Source organism: Lycorma delicatula, chromosome 4 (assembly GCF_047948215.1).
Source record: "Lycorma delicatula isolate Av1 chromosome 4, ASM4794821v1, whole genome shotgun sequence".
Classification (NCBI taxonomy): domain Eukaryota; kingdom Metazoa; phylum Arthropoda; class Insecta; order Hemiptera; family Fulgoridae; genus Lycorma; species Lycorma delicatula.
In genome coordinates this window covers 64950963-64964505 of record NC_134458.1, presented here as the reverse complement: position 1 = coordinate 64964505, position 13543 = coordinate 64950963, and the positions used below count along the sequence as shown (strand labels likewise).

At 30.4% G+C, this 13543-nt stretch overlaps 1 protein-coding gene across 2 annotated transcripts in view; it reads right to left on the bottom strand.

Moving 5' to 3' along the window:
- The window catches only part of foi (solute carrier family 39 fear-of-intimacy), a 117715-nt gene extending 104408 nt beyond the window's left edge, over positions 1-13307 (bottom strand). The window contains exon 1 of one of the 2 annotated variants that reach the window (XM_075363197.1): positions 13099-13307. The gene's annotated coding sequence lies outside the window, so the exon portion shown is untranslated. Of the gene's footprint in view, positions 1-12188; positions 12284-13098 lie in introns of those variants that run through there. The other variant, XM_075363198.1, reaches the window with a different exon arrangement.
- Positions 13308-13543: the final 236 nt, after the last annotated feature.

Sequence of the window (13543 nt, the reverse complement as noted above, 5' to 3'; positions counted from 1 at the left end):
TCTGATTATTATTTTTAATAAGCTCAAAGATCTTTTGTACAAAAAGTAGTAAAATAACACAGAAAATATACATTTATATATCACAATAAGTAGACGACATATTGAAAGTATGAAAATATAATTATTAGTAAGAAAATACAGATGTTTAAAAAATATAATCTCTTAATTATAAGTGATAAAAAATGAAAAATTATAAACAAAAAAATGCATGTGCATGCGCACGCACGCACACACACCCTATACATCTTACACCCAAAAATCATTTGTAAGATAAATATGAGGAACATTTTCTATATTTTATTACACAAATTTGAAAAAACAGGATAATTATATAAGTACATGAAGTAGGATATCAGGAATCACCAAACAAAACAGAAATAACATGATTCTTTTGGATCCAATTAAAAAGAAAATTGAACAACAAATGTTTACTTACCATCTTTAAAAAAAAAGAAGCTAAACAGAATGTTACTTTGGTGGGGCAGTGGTGGTACTTATAGAAACTCTACAATTTTTAACACACTTAAACTTGGAAAAGGGTTTGCTCCGCTTCCATCATCTCATGTTTCCAGCCGAGCTGTTTGAGAGTGAAATCACCGCTGCATGCTTTGTCTCCTGATCTAGTCATACCGTCAAAATGCCTTCTAACCTAGATTCTTGCAACACCAGAATCTCAGGCCAACCCGGATTCCAAAAGTTGGTTTCTTTAGGCAGAACCACCATTCCTCAAGCAGCAAGTTGGCCAAAACAAAGCGATTGAATAGCCAACCCCTAAAAAAAATCAGCAAGCCATTGGCCAATTCCACTCCCAAAAAAACCCTGTAGCTATTGGTGTAGCATAAATATGAATTGAATTAGTGTGGCTAGTGTCATTGAATGCAAAGCCCTGTCATATGCTACTTTTAAGTAAGTAACCGCGATTGGTAGAAAACATTTAATTTTGTCACATGACCTATGACATAAAATGGTAGTCTACTAAGATGTTGTTTGATGTCTGATATGACACCAACCTCTATGAAGTGTAAGCTTGGGGGGGGAGAAGATGCTTGCACCTGATGATAGGCGACTGATTTCAGTGTTCCTAAGGCTTACCACCAGTACAGTAATGAATCCCACCTAGTAAATCCCACTAGCAACAATAGGGGATCATTTGGCCACCTTCCTTGCACTATCATCATAGTTTACGAAAACTAATAGCCTGCAATTAATCAGAAAAAAGGTAGTTATTCCAACAGTAACATATTGTACTTCAAATCAACCACACCCTTATAACATTCTAGCTTAAATGGTATATTCCCAATAAGTGTTTTTTTTTCAACTCATTTGTAGTCATTGATCAAAATAAGCAATAACGGTTTTGGTTGTCAAGAAGTGTTCACTACCATTTAAATATTTTGAAAGCAGCTCTGACCTAAAAAAAAAATTTGTTTAGCATTTATATTTGTAACTAAAGTATTCTTGAAAGCTGTCATAATGTTGTGTACCCTTAGCTGATTGATCATAAGATTATAACCACAAATAACTTTTACTTTTGTGATTCTTATTTGTTTATGTATTTACACAGTTTAACACATTAAGGATACTTTATATAACTGAATTATAATTTTAAACATACCTGGCTGCCTATGCACATCACCTTGTCAATAATTCTAAAATATATATACTAATTCTGCATTTTCATCATCACTTAATGAAACTTCAGTATCTGAATTGATAAAACTTTTTGCTTTTGCACAAAATATCACATAATGCATAAATAGATGGAAATGTTTCATCCATTCTGATAACACATACACACACATGTTTACTCACTTGCATGCACAAAAACAAATGAAAGAGATTACAAACGAAACTATTATATTAAATTCAAATAGACAAAAGCAGCATATCAATACCAATTGAAAACTTCAAGATGATTGAAACAAGTCTACCGAGTAAAATTAAAAGTAAGATAAAAATTAACTCGTGATTTTGTAGACATTAAAAACGGGGGAAAGGATCCACTTTTTAGAAACATGTAGAAAAAGCCAAGTAAAAGCACCTGCCAATGAATCATGAGAATTGACATGACAGCAGACAGTGACACAATGCTCTTATAAAAGTTCACACAACCAATTCATTTGTGTTAAGTCTGTGTTTACAAGAATGACATCAAACTCTTCTGATGATGATGATGTTGTAACTCCATTAAGAGTCGATAAATATAATAATAGAAATAATGATAAATGTGAAACAAACAATAACGACCACAGAAAACTTTTGAATACACTCATATCAGAGAAAATACAAATGCAAAGGGTGGGTTCAAAGTTTTTAAAGAACTGAAAATTTATCCTGAAAGATTTCAATCTTTTTACATAATAACAGAAATATTTAATTTCTTTTTTTTAAATACACTAACTTCAAGTTAACTGTAGTGCCAGAAAAACACCTTTTAATTATGTTATGTTAAATGAGGTATTACTGTAGAACGCTTGATACCAACTCGCTATTTATTTAAATACACTGCAATTAAATCAAATAAGTTATTTTAATTACCTATAATTACAAATGGGAGTGTAACAACAGAACATATAAAAATGTCACATTACAACAGCTGATAATGAAAAATTACAACATTAAAATTTTTATAGTTAATCAATAGACTCAAATTAATTTTTTAATCAAAACACTCAATAATTCAGCCAAATTCAATGAAAAATAATACAAAAGAATATAATACTTATTCAAAATAAAACTGATTACAATTTTGGTTTAAACAGTTAATGTATATCTTCCAATAAAATAAACTTTTTTTTTGTAAGTTTTTAAACACTGTAACAGTAATAAATAAAAAACATGGTAATTAAAAATACATAAATGTATGTTAACATTATATAAGTAGAATCAATCTATTTTCTAATAAGTTGCATAACGTTCAAAAATAAATATCACTATTAATAACTACATAACATTAATTTTAAGAAGATAATCATAAGTATTGCAATAGTTTTAATATAATAGTTAATAAATAAAACTCATCTTTACATTTAATGGCCCGAGGAAGAGAAAATTAATCACCTCATAGCCAAGTTACAGCTTCAACTGCAGAACAAAATTTTTACTTTAGTAATAAAGAGAAGATGGACATCTTGATTTTTTTAATATATTTATTTGTTTAAAATGTATGGGAATTATAGTATAAACTGTTACACTCAGATGTTATAAAATTTAGATTTTAGTTCATCATAAATTAAGATGAATCATATTTGCAGTTCTGATACAATAGGAGTAGTGATCTGAGTTGTGTTCAAAGGTACCAGTACAAGGGCACAAGGAAACAGAAAGAATACAGGTTTTATCAAAAAAGGGTCTAGTCAGAGATCTACCAATAACTTTAATATTATTCTAATTTTACTTTGCTTAATGAAATTTTTCTGGAACTTATCAGCAACCCTCCAGAACAAAATGAATGATAAGCTGAAGATAACCAAAATAATCAGTTTTTGGTGAAGACAGTGAAAGCAACTGAGACAAAATCTTGAACACAAATGGGAATTTAGAAAATTTTTTACAATAAGCATTTTATACTTTCAGTCAGGAAAGAGTTGAGTCGATAGTGATACCTACAAATCCTAATAACTATAAATAGATAGTAAAAACATAAATTTTTATAAAAGAAATTAAATGATAAAAAACCTTTGAACAGTATAAATTTAACAATGTTATTTTATATGCTACAGTCAGCCATTATACAAGCCTGATAAAAAAGAAGAAGAATATAATTACCAACACATTACCCAAACGAAACAGTAAATGATAAAATTAAGAGCACTGCAGAATTAAATTAAATTGTTAAGCCCAGACAGAAATTCACAAAAAAACCTGCAACTTAAGATCCAGATTTTGGATCACCCCACACTTACATTTCCAAACAAAGAAAGCTTTCAAACAAAAGCCTTGTACAACAAGGAATGTTTCTTTCAAACAAGAAATCCATTGTGCAGAGTAGATAATACAAGAAAAATATCACAATATTCATTACAATAAGAAACTACTTTCCAAGTTGATAAAAATTTGTATAAATATTAAAAAATATATATATTTAAATTTAACAAAATTAAAACCAATGAAAAAATTAACTGGCACGAAAAAATTGTTAATTTTTTCATGCCAAAGGGTGGAGAAAAAAAGAAAGTGGTTTGTATAAATATTTTTTTAAAACTAAACAATTTTTGAGAAAAATTTCTATTTTAAAGTTCATAATACTCTTTATTTTTATTTATTTTGTTGGGTTTTTTATATTTTTTAATGATCTTTTCCCACTCCCAGCAAACTAGCTCTCTATCAATCTCAATTATTTATCGAAACAAGGTGCCAAATAATTAAATTATCAAGAAATATTCTTGATCGTTATGAAAATAAATAAAATAATAATTTCACAAAAAAATTCAACCTAACCAAAAACAGTTATACAATACCTGGAATATCTCAACAAGTAACATTCTGGAAATTAAAGAAATAAGGTAAACTGCAAACAGCCAATTTGATAAATTGGTTCCCAATGATCAACAAAATAAACAATGTTATGTACAGTTCAATGCATTCAGCTGTCATATTTTAATGGCTAAAGATTTAAATGGTCAACCAGATTAGAAATAACAAATAAACACAAATAATTTATTTTTTCTACAGTACAAAAATATATAATAGAAAAAAATGCAGGGAAACATCTATTAATGGAGACCTCCAAATTACAGTCATCTCTAAATAACAGATGTGTTTACAATTCAGCAAAATGAAAAAGGGTTTCTTAATAAAATATACTGAACAGTGGACACATTATATTGTGTATGAGATTAAATTCCTTTTTTACTTGTCATGTTCTTCTTTCTTACATTTATTTGGAAGTGTCTTCTGTGTTTTACTTATAGATGAAAGAGAATGACGTCTTACCGTATGAGTCATCATATGAATATGATATTTGTTTATTCAACGTTCCAAATAGCGGCTGATATTGTGTACAGTACAAATGAAAACACTTTGTACTTATTTAAAATTAGTGTTTTCACACAACAGGAATTCTTAAAGAAAGTGTGACTGATGTAAAATAAATGAATGGCATCAATTTTTTTGAATCCAGAACAATACTTCATAACCTAAGTGACAAGACTGGGCGATTAAGTTCATTAAAATTGATTGATACCACTATAAAAAAAATACACAGAGTTGTTTAATTCACTTCAAAGCTATAAAGAAACATAAAGGGGTTGGAGGTGGAATAAAACAAAAAAAAATTGCATTTTGAAATGGCACAATTTTTTACCTACCAAATTAAACTGGTTCAACAAAATAAATCTAGCAAAAACAGATTACAGACTTCTTTTAGTAAATTTATAAAAGAATTTTTACATTCATTTTCTTTGTTTTTTTTTTTATTTTTAATTTTCTTTAATATGTAAACAAAAGTACTGCAGTTTTTATTCTAATGCCTTTAACCACAGGTATCTCCAAACTCAGCAGACACATTTTCTGGCTCCATTGCTGTACACTTTTCATAGGTTTCTATACACATATATATATATATATATATATATACACACACACACACACACAAGCAATGCAGAAAACAAAACTAAATTACTCATTTTTCACCAACCCTGGAGAAAACCTATTGTGATGTGAATGATATAAAGTAAAGTTCTTAAAAACTCTAACAATTTTGAAGTTTACAGAAAGAAAAAGAAAAATAATCAAATAAAACAAAAATTCATGGTACAACTCTGGTCAAAAGGGTACACTAGCTTGTCTGTATAGATTACAAAACAAACAAAAGAAAACAAATTGTAAAAAAATATTTTTAAAAACAAACAAAAATATTGTATCAAGATTTTTTTAAAAAAAGAATCTATATCCTCATCTGACAGTTCAAATAATTTTTTTTAATATTTCAATGAAATGAGTTCAAGGACTAAAGAAGGATGATACAATATTAAAAAATGTGTCCAAAAATATAAATATGTCTAATATAGTGAGCTATTTGATTTATTTTAGACTAAACCAAAAAAATATTACTTTTTAGAATTCCATTATTACAATCTATTAACCATCCCTGATATCACTGCTTTGGGAAAAAATTACCAAAAAAATCAACAAACTGCATTAATGGCATAATTTTTAATTTCAGGAACAATGAATATCATTCTGCATGCTTTAACCTGCACAATCCATCACACAAACAAAATGGTAAAATGTTAAAAATCTTTCGGATAGTTTGCAAAGATTTTATGTGCATTCATCTGTTAGTTTAACCTGAATAAAAACAAAACAGATTTTTCTAACAATATGAGGGCATAAATGCATTACATTATAAAAATTTAACAAATATCATCAGGGACTAGTAATGACATTCTACAAAAATATATCACCAACAGTAAATCCAAGTTACAAAATCCAATCAGTCTCTTTAATCACGTACACTCGTACATGCAATCATTCATACTGCAAATGATGTTATGGTTCATGCTATGGTAAAAATTAAAAAGAATTTGACAAAGAAAAACCATTGGTTTTGGATTCAATCAGTTCCATCCTGTTATATCTAGATCAATCATTAAGAATAATTAAGACATTTGGAAATTTAAAAATAACTTTTTTTTGTCTTCAGTCATTTAACTGGTTTGATGCAGCTCTCCAAGATTCCCTATCTAATGCCAGTCGTTTCATTTCGGTATACCCCCTACATTCCTAACAGTTTGTTTTACATATTCCAAACGTTGGCTGCCTGCATAATTTTTTCCTTCTACATGTCTGTCCAATATCAAAGCAACTATTCCAGGATGCCTTAATACATTGTGATTTTTTAGTCCTGTTACCCAATTGTTAATGTCTGGTAATTTTTTTCTAAAAAGGGAAATTTTGAAGTTGGTAGCACTACTCAACCAGTATAGATACGGCAGTGTGAGTTGATTCTCCTTGAGCTGTGTAAACTTTTGTGCCGTTTCCGGTCGTGTTACGAACAGAATGTCTTTTACCATAGAACGAGTTTTCATTCTTGAACAATATTTTGCTACGTTAGTGTTCCTCCACCAGAAAAAATTTCAATTTCTAGGCTAGCAAACCGATTTCGAGAGACAGGTAATGTTTGCGACAGAAAACGTAGTGGTTGACCAACTCGCCTGACAGATGACGTTCTAGAGAATGTGAAAACAAGATTGCTCAATTCTCCAAGGAAAAGTTTACGAAAACTTTCCACACAAGTTGGTTTGTCATATTCGAGTGTTCAGAAAGCTGCTAAAAAATTGAAATTGTATCCGTATCGCGTATGATTAGTCCAAGAGCTTCAGCCTCCAGATTTAAACAAGCGATTGCAATATTGCTGTTGGTTTAGGTTTCAAGTAAATGATAACGGTATCAAATTTTTAAACACAGTGTTCTTTAGTGATGAAGCTTGGATCCATCTCGATGGTTATGTGAACAGTCAAAACTGTTGAATTTAGGCGGTTGAAAATCCTAACGCTTTACAAGATAAATCTTTGCATCCTGAAAAAATTGGTGTGTGGTGTGCGATATCTTGTCATCGTATAGTCGGACCCATATTCTTTGAACACAGTAAATGGTGAAGTATACAGGAATATTACGTGCCAATTTATGTCCCTCCTGGAATCTCAAGAACGGTATTGATGGTTTCAGCAAGACGGTGCTACATGCCACACGTCTAAAGAAACCATGGATTTTCTGCAAGAGTTCTTTGATAATCGAATAATAAGCAAGGGCTTATGGCCTCCAAGGTCCCCAAACCTCACATCTCCTGACTACTTTTTGTGGGGCTATATTAAACAGAGGCCTTCAAAAACAATCCTCACACTATTGATGAACTAAAGTCAATATGACTTTCGTGACTTAATCACGAATATTTCCAATGCAACTCTTAAAAAGGTTTCTGCCAATATGCTGAAAAGAGTCCGTGCATGTATAACCACAAGGGCATTTTAAGCACATTCTTTAATAATTCTGAAAATAATAGCTTTTTATTAAATCTCTTTTTTAAGTAACAAATACATTTTTTTATTCCCTTTCTTAAATTACATTTAAAATTGGGTAACAGGACTAACAAATCACTCTGTATATGGCCTATAAAGTCTGTATCTTCTTTTAATTATACTTTTCTAAATGCTTCTTTCTTTACCAATTTGCCACAACACCTCTTCATTTGTCACTTTATCCACCCATCTGATTTTTAACGTTCTCCTGTAAGTACCACATTTCAAAAGCTTCTAATCTTTTCTTCTCAGATACTCCGATCGTCCAAGTTTCACTTCCATATAAAGCGACGCTCCAAACATATACATTCAAAAATCTTTTCCTGACATTTAAAATAATTTTTGATGTAAACAAATTATATTTCTTACTGAAGGCTCGTTTAGCTTGTGCTATTCAGCATTTTATATCGCTCCTGCTTCGTCCATCTTTAGTAATTTTACTTCCCAAATAACAAAATTCTTCTACCTCCATAATCTTTTCTCCTCCTATTTTCACATTCAGTTGTCCATCTTTGTTATTTCTACTACATTTCATTACTTTTGTTTTGTTCTTGTTTATTTTCATGCGATAGTTCTTGCATAGGACTTCATCTATGCCGTTCATTGTTTCTTCTAAATCCTTTTTACTCTCGGCTAGAATTACTATATCATCAGCAAATCGTAGCATCTTTATCTTTTCACCTTGTACTGTTACTCTGAATCTAAATTGTTCTTTAACATCATTATCATGGAACTAGCAGTTCCATGTAAAGATTAAAAAGTAACGGAGACAGGGAACATCCTTGTCGGACTCCCTTTCTTATTACGGCTTCTTTCTTATGTTCTTCAATTGTTACTGTTGCTGTTTGGTTCCTGTACATGTTAGCAATTGTTCTTCTATCTCTGTATTTGAACCCTAATTTTTTTTAAAATGCTGAACATTTTATTCCAGTCTACGTTATCGAATGCCTTTTCTAGGTCTATAAACGCCAAGTATGTTGGTTTGTTTTTCTTTAATCTTCCTTCTACTATTAATCTGAGGCCTAAAATTGCTTCCCTTGTCCCTATACTTTTCCTGAAACCAAATTGGTCTTCTCCTAACACTTCCTCCACTCTCCTCTCAATTCTTCTGTATAGAATTCTAGTTAAGATTTTTGATGCACGACTAGTTAAACTAATTGTTCTGTATTCATCACATTTATCTGCCCCTGCTTTCTTTGGTATCATGACTATAACACTTTTTTTGAAGTCTAACGGAAATTCCCCTTTTTCATAAATATTACACACCTGTTTGTATAATCTATCAATCGCTTCCTCACCTGCACTGCGCAGTAATTCTACAGGTATTCCGTCTATTCCAGGAGATTATCTGGCATTTAAATCTTTTAATGCTCTCTTAAATTCAGATCTCAGTATTGTTTCTCCCATTTCATCCTCCTCAACTTCCTCTTCTTCCTCTATAACACCATTTTCTAATTCATTTCCTCCGTATAACTCTTCAATATATTCCACCCATCTATCGACTTTACCTTTCGTATTATATATTGGTGTACCATCTTTGTTTAACACATTATTACATTTTAATTTATGTACCCCTAAAATTTTCCTTAACTTTCCAGTATGCTCCGTCTATTTTACCAATGTTCATTTCTCTTTCCACTTCTGAACACTTTTCTTTAATCCACTCTTTTTTCGCCAGTTTGCACTTCCTGTTTATAGCATTTCTTAATTGCCGATAGTTCCTTTTACTTTCTTCATCACTAGCATTCTTATATTTTCTATGTTCATCCATCAGCTGCAATATATCGTCTGAAACACAAGGTTTTCTACCAGTTCTCTTTGTTCCGCCTAAGTTCGCTTCTGCTGATTTAAGAATTTCCTTTTTAACATTCTCCCATTCTTCTTCTACATTTTCTACCTTATCTTTTTTACTCCGACCTCTTGCGATGTCCTCCTCAAAAATCTTCTTTACCTCCTCTTCCTCAAGCTTTTCTAAATTCCACCGATTTATCTGACACCTTTTCTTCAGGTTTTTAAACCCCAATCTACATTTCATTATCACCAAATTATGATCGCTATCAATGTCTACTCTAGGGTAAGTTTTGCAATCAACGAGTTGATTTCTAAACCTTTGCTTAACCATGATATAATCTATCTGATACCTTGCAGTATCGCCTGGCTTTTTCCAAGTGTATATTCTTCTATTATGATTTTTAAATTGGGTGTTGGCAATTACTAAATTTTACCTCATGCAAAACTCTATAAGTCAGTCCCCTCTTTCATTCCTTTTGCCCAGCCCATATTAAATTTTCATCTCCTTTTACGTGTTTAATTGCTTCATCAATCTCTTCGTATACACACTCTACCTCATCATCATGGGCGCTTGTAGGCATATAGACGTTAACAATCAAATTAACAAATTTTTTATGTTAATAAATTTTTACAAAAAAAAAAATTCACAACTAACCCTGTATCAAAAGGGTAATTACGTATTAACGCCACCGCAGCTACAGCTGCTGTTTAGGTTATGTTGACTTCGTGTACTGACAAATCATATGTATATCAAAATAACCTAACTAAATATAGCCTACGCTCGTTAACCTCTTATAATTAACATTAAATATGCATAATATATACAACTTATTAATAATATAACCTTAATGTTATAGCACCGGAATCTAATTAATGCTAATCCACCGAAATCCGATTGACTACTTTGTTTTTATATAAAGCTGTAGCTGCGGTGGCGTTAATACGTAAGTGGTTAGCGAGCGAAGAGAGTGTAGGTTATATTTAGTCAACATAACCTAAACAGCAGCTGTAGCTGCGGTGGCGTTAATACGTAAGTACCATCAAGAGTTTTGTGATTTTTAGTATCTTCAAAAACATATTTATGTTCAGAAATTGAAATACTCTAGCCTAAAATTAGACAATACACACCAATTTTATACAACACCTGAATTACCAAGAACAGATCGAAAGTATTTATATTTAAAAGAAAGTCACCCGATCTTCAAACATTACATTCATTATTAGAAAAGAATTCTCTGAATAGAAAATAATTGAAATACTTTTGACTTATTTGGATTTTTTTAAATCGTTTTTTATATTAAATTACTCAACATCCCAGTACACTGTCCACTTGCTTCGATGTGGAGAAAATTATTTTTTTTTAACTGTGAATAAATTTATCACATTCTTTAAATTTTTTTATCATTGTAAACAGTTCTGTAAATGCACTTATAGAGTAAAAATTATAAGTTAAGGGGAAAAAGATTAAAAAAAATATTTTTTTACACAAATGGAATTCATTATTATAACGATGATAGCAGTTGAAGGTTTAAGCTTATACCAACCGTGCATACGTATCATATTAGAATTTATCAGAGAATGAATGCATCATGTTTTGGAAAGAACAAAATTAAAATAAGTAATGTGTTTTCATATAAGAAAAATAACTACAGAAATATCAAAAATACACAATAAATGAAAAATCATTTAACAACCTTAAAAGATACTCCCTCATTATTTGAAAAGAATTAAAAACATAATTAATATTAAACAAAAAATAACTCAGGCAATAAAATATCATAAACTGTCAAGATACTAATCTAATTAAATATGTACAGCATATAATATTTATCTATAAATGAATACATAATATAATCAAAGCAGAGGGAAAGTATCCCCACACTCCTGATTAATACTAAATTATTAACTTGCAACAGTATACAAAACGGCTCATTCAAAAATTATTACTTAGTTCAAACAAACTGAAATCAAAAAAAATAATTCACAACTGGTATTCAAAATTCTATGAAGTTCACTGTCTGAAAAATTCACAAATATGTTCAAAAAACAATAAAAAGGTAAATAAAAAAGGGATACCATCATAATCAAACCAAAAATATAATTAAAAAAAGTGACAGCCCAGTATACACTTTTTTTTAATATCAAATTACAAGACTTACTTGATGCACTATTCAGAAAGTAGTCCTTTCTATTTTGTTTATTTTTCAATTTCAATATTCATTAACAGTACCAAATTTGGATTATAATAGCATAAATCAATTTGAATATTTTTAGACTATATATCTGGACAAAACCAAAGTCAAAGGATCCTCATTCAGATAGATCTCCAAAAATGATTTTACATTTAATACAAAAAGGAATACAAAATCTAAATACCTTCTTTGAGTCCTTCAGTTGCATGAATACAAGCTGAATAATGATGAACTCAGTACATATCCCACATTACTGAAATACTGGATGTGATTGTCCACCTCAAGGTTAGTTACATTCTGCCCTTAGTGACTTTTATGCTGGTAAATTTATTTATATTTTTATAAAGAAAAAAATTAAAAGCAAATGTAGCTAAAATGGCATGAACATCAAAACTAAATTAATTACTAATAAATTAGTTTCAAAAACTAAAATGTTAACAAGCTACAAAAAAAAACTGTAAGTTGGTACATAAAAGTTATCATGGTAATGTTTTAGAGATTTTGAAAAAGTTAATTAAAATTAAAAGTTGAAAAAGTAGATAAATTTAAGACATCATTTACAAAAATACAATACCCCCCACCAAAGCAAAACAATATGTTTACAAATTACATAGCCTAAAAACAGCACTGAACTAATTCGTCACAATGAAATCCGATATCTGGAAAATTTAACTTGCCGTTATGCTTTATTTTAGAGGAATTTCATGTAAAATTATAAATCACCATTAAAATATAATAAACCGGTACGATTCAGTAAACTCGACTTCCAAGTAAGGTAACGTCAATAAGAGTTATTGACATGATTAAAACTAACCGTAATCTAAACGATGATGGCACTAACTTGGCACAACTGACTTGATAACATAGCAATGTCAATTATATTACTTCTGTAATAAAATATTACGGATGCTCCGACTGCCATCGGCGTAAGGTCCTTGCTCTCTGAACTAGAATGTCCACCGATTGCAAGTCTAACCAAATGAAACAAGTGACGTTATAAACAAAAAAATAAATAAATAAATAACACCAAATGGCTTCACTAAGTGTACTAATCGGTAACTACCTTTAAAAAAAATAATAATAAAACAACTTACCATAGACAGGTTGTTAAGCACTAAAAACGCAAACAACAACTAGCAATAAAAAGACCGCCAGAACGACTTTCTCCGCACATTCGATCACGACATGTTGCTAAGCGTCCACTAGCAGAATGAAATTGGCCTCAGTCGTACACCGTATCGAAACTGCCAATTCTCAGCTGATTTCCGGTTTAGGCATCACTGCTTAATCATGATCGGAATAACCCATTAATACTAACAAAAAATAACGGCACTCGCAAACGAACTGTTTTACGCACAATTTTCGATAGTCTTGATCAGTCAAATGAATATCACTTTGTTGAATTCTATATTATAAGTTTTTAAGTTTTATCAATAATCCTCTTTGTAATAACAAAGTACAGTGCGGTCAAGTTAGTAGATGTGAAGAGTGTGTATCCCCACCCTCTTTAGCAGAACAATATCGTATATTAAACTTATA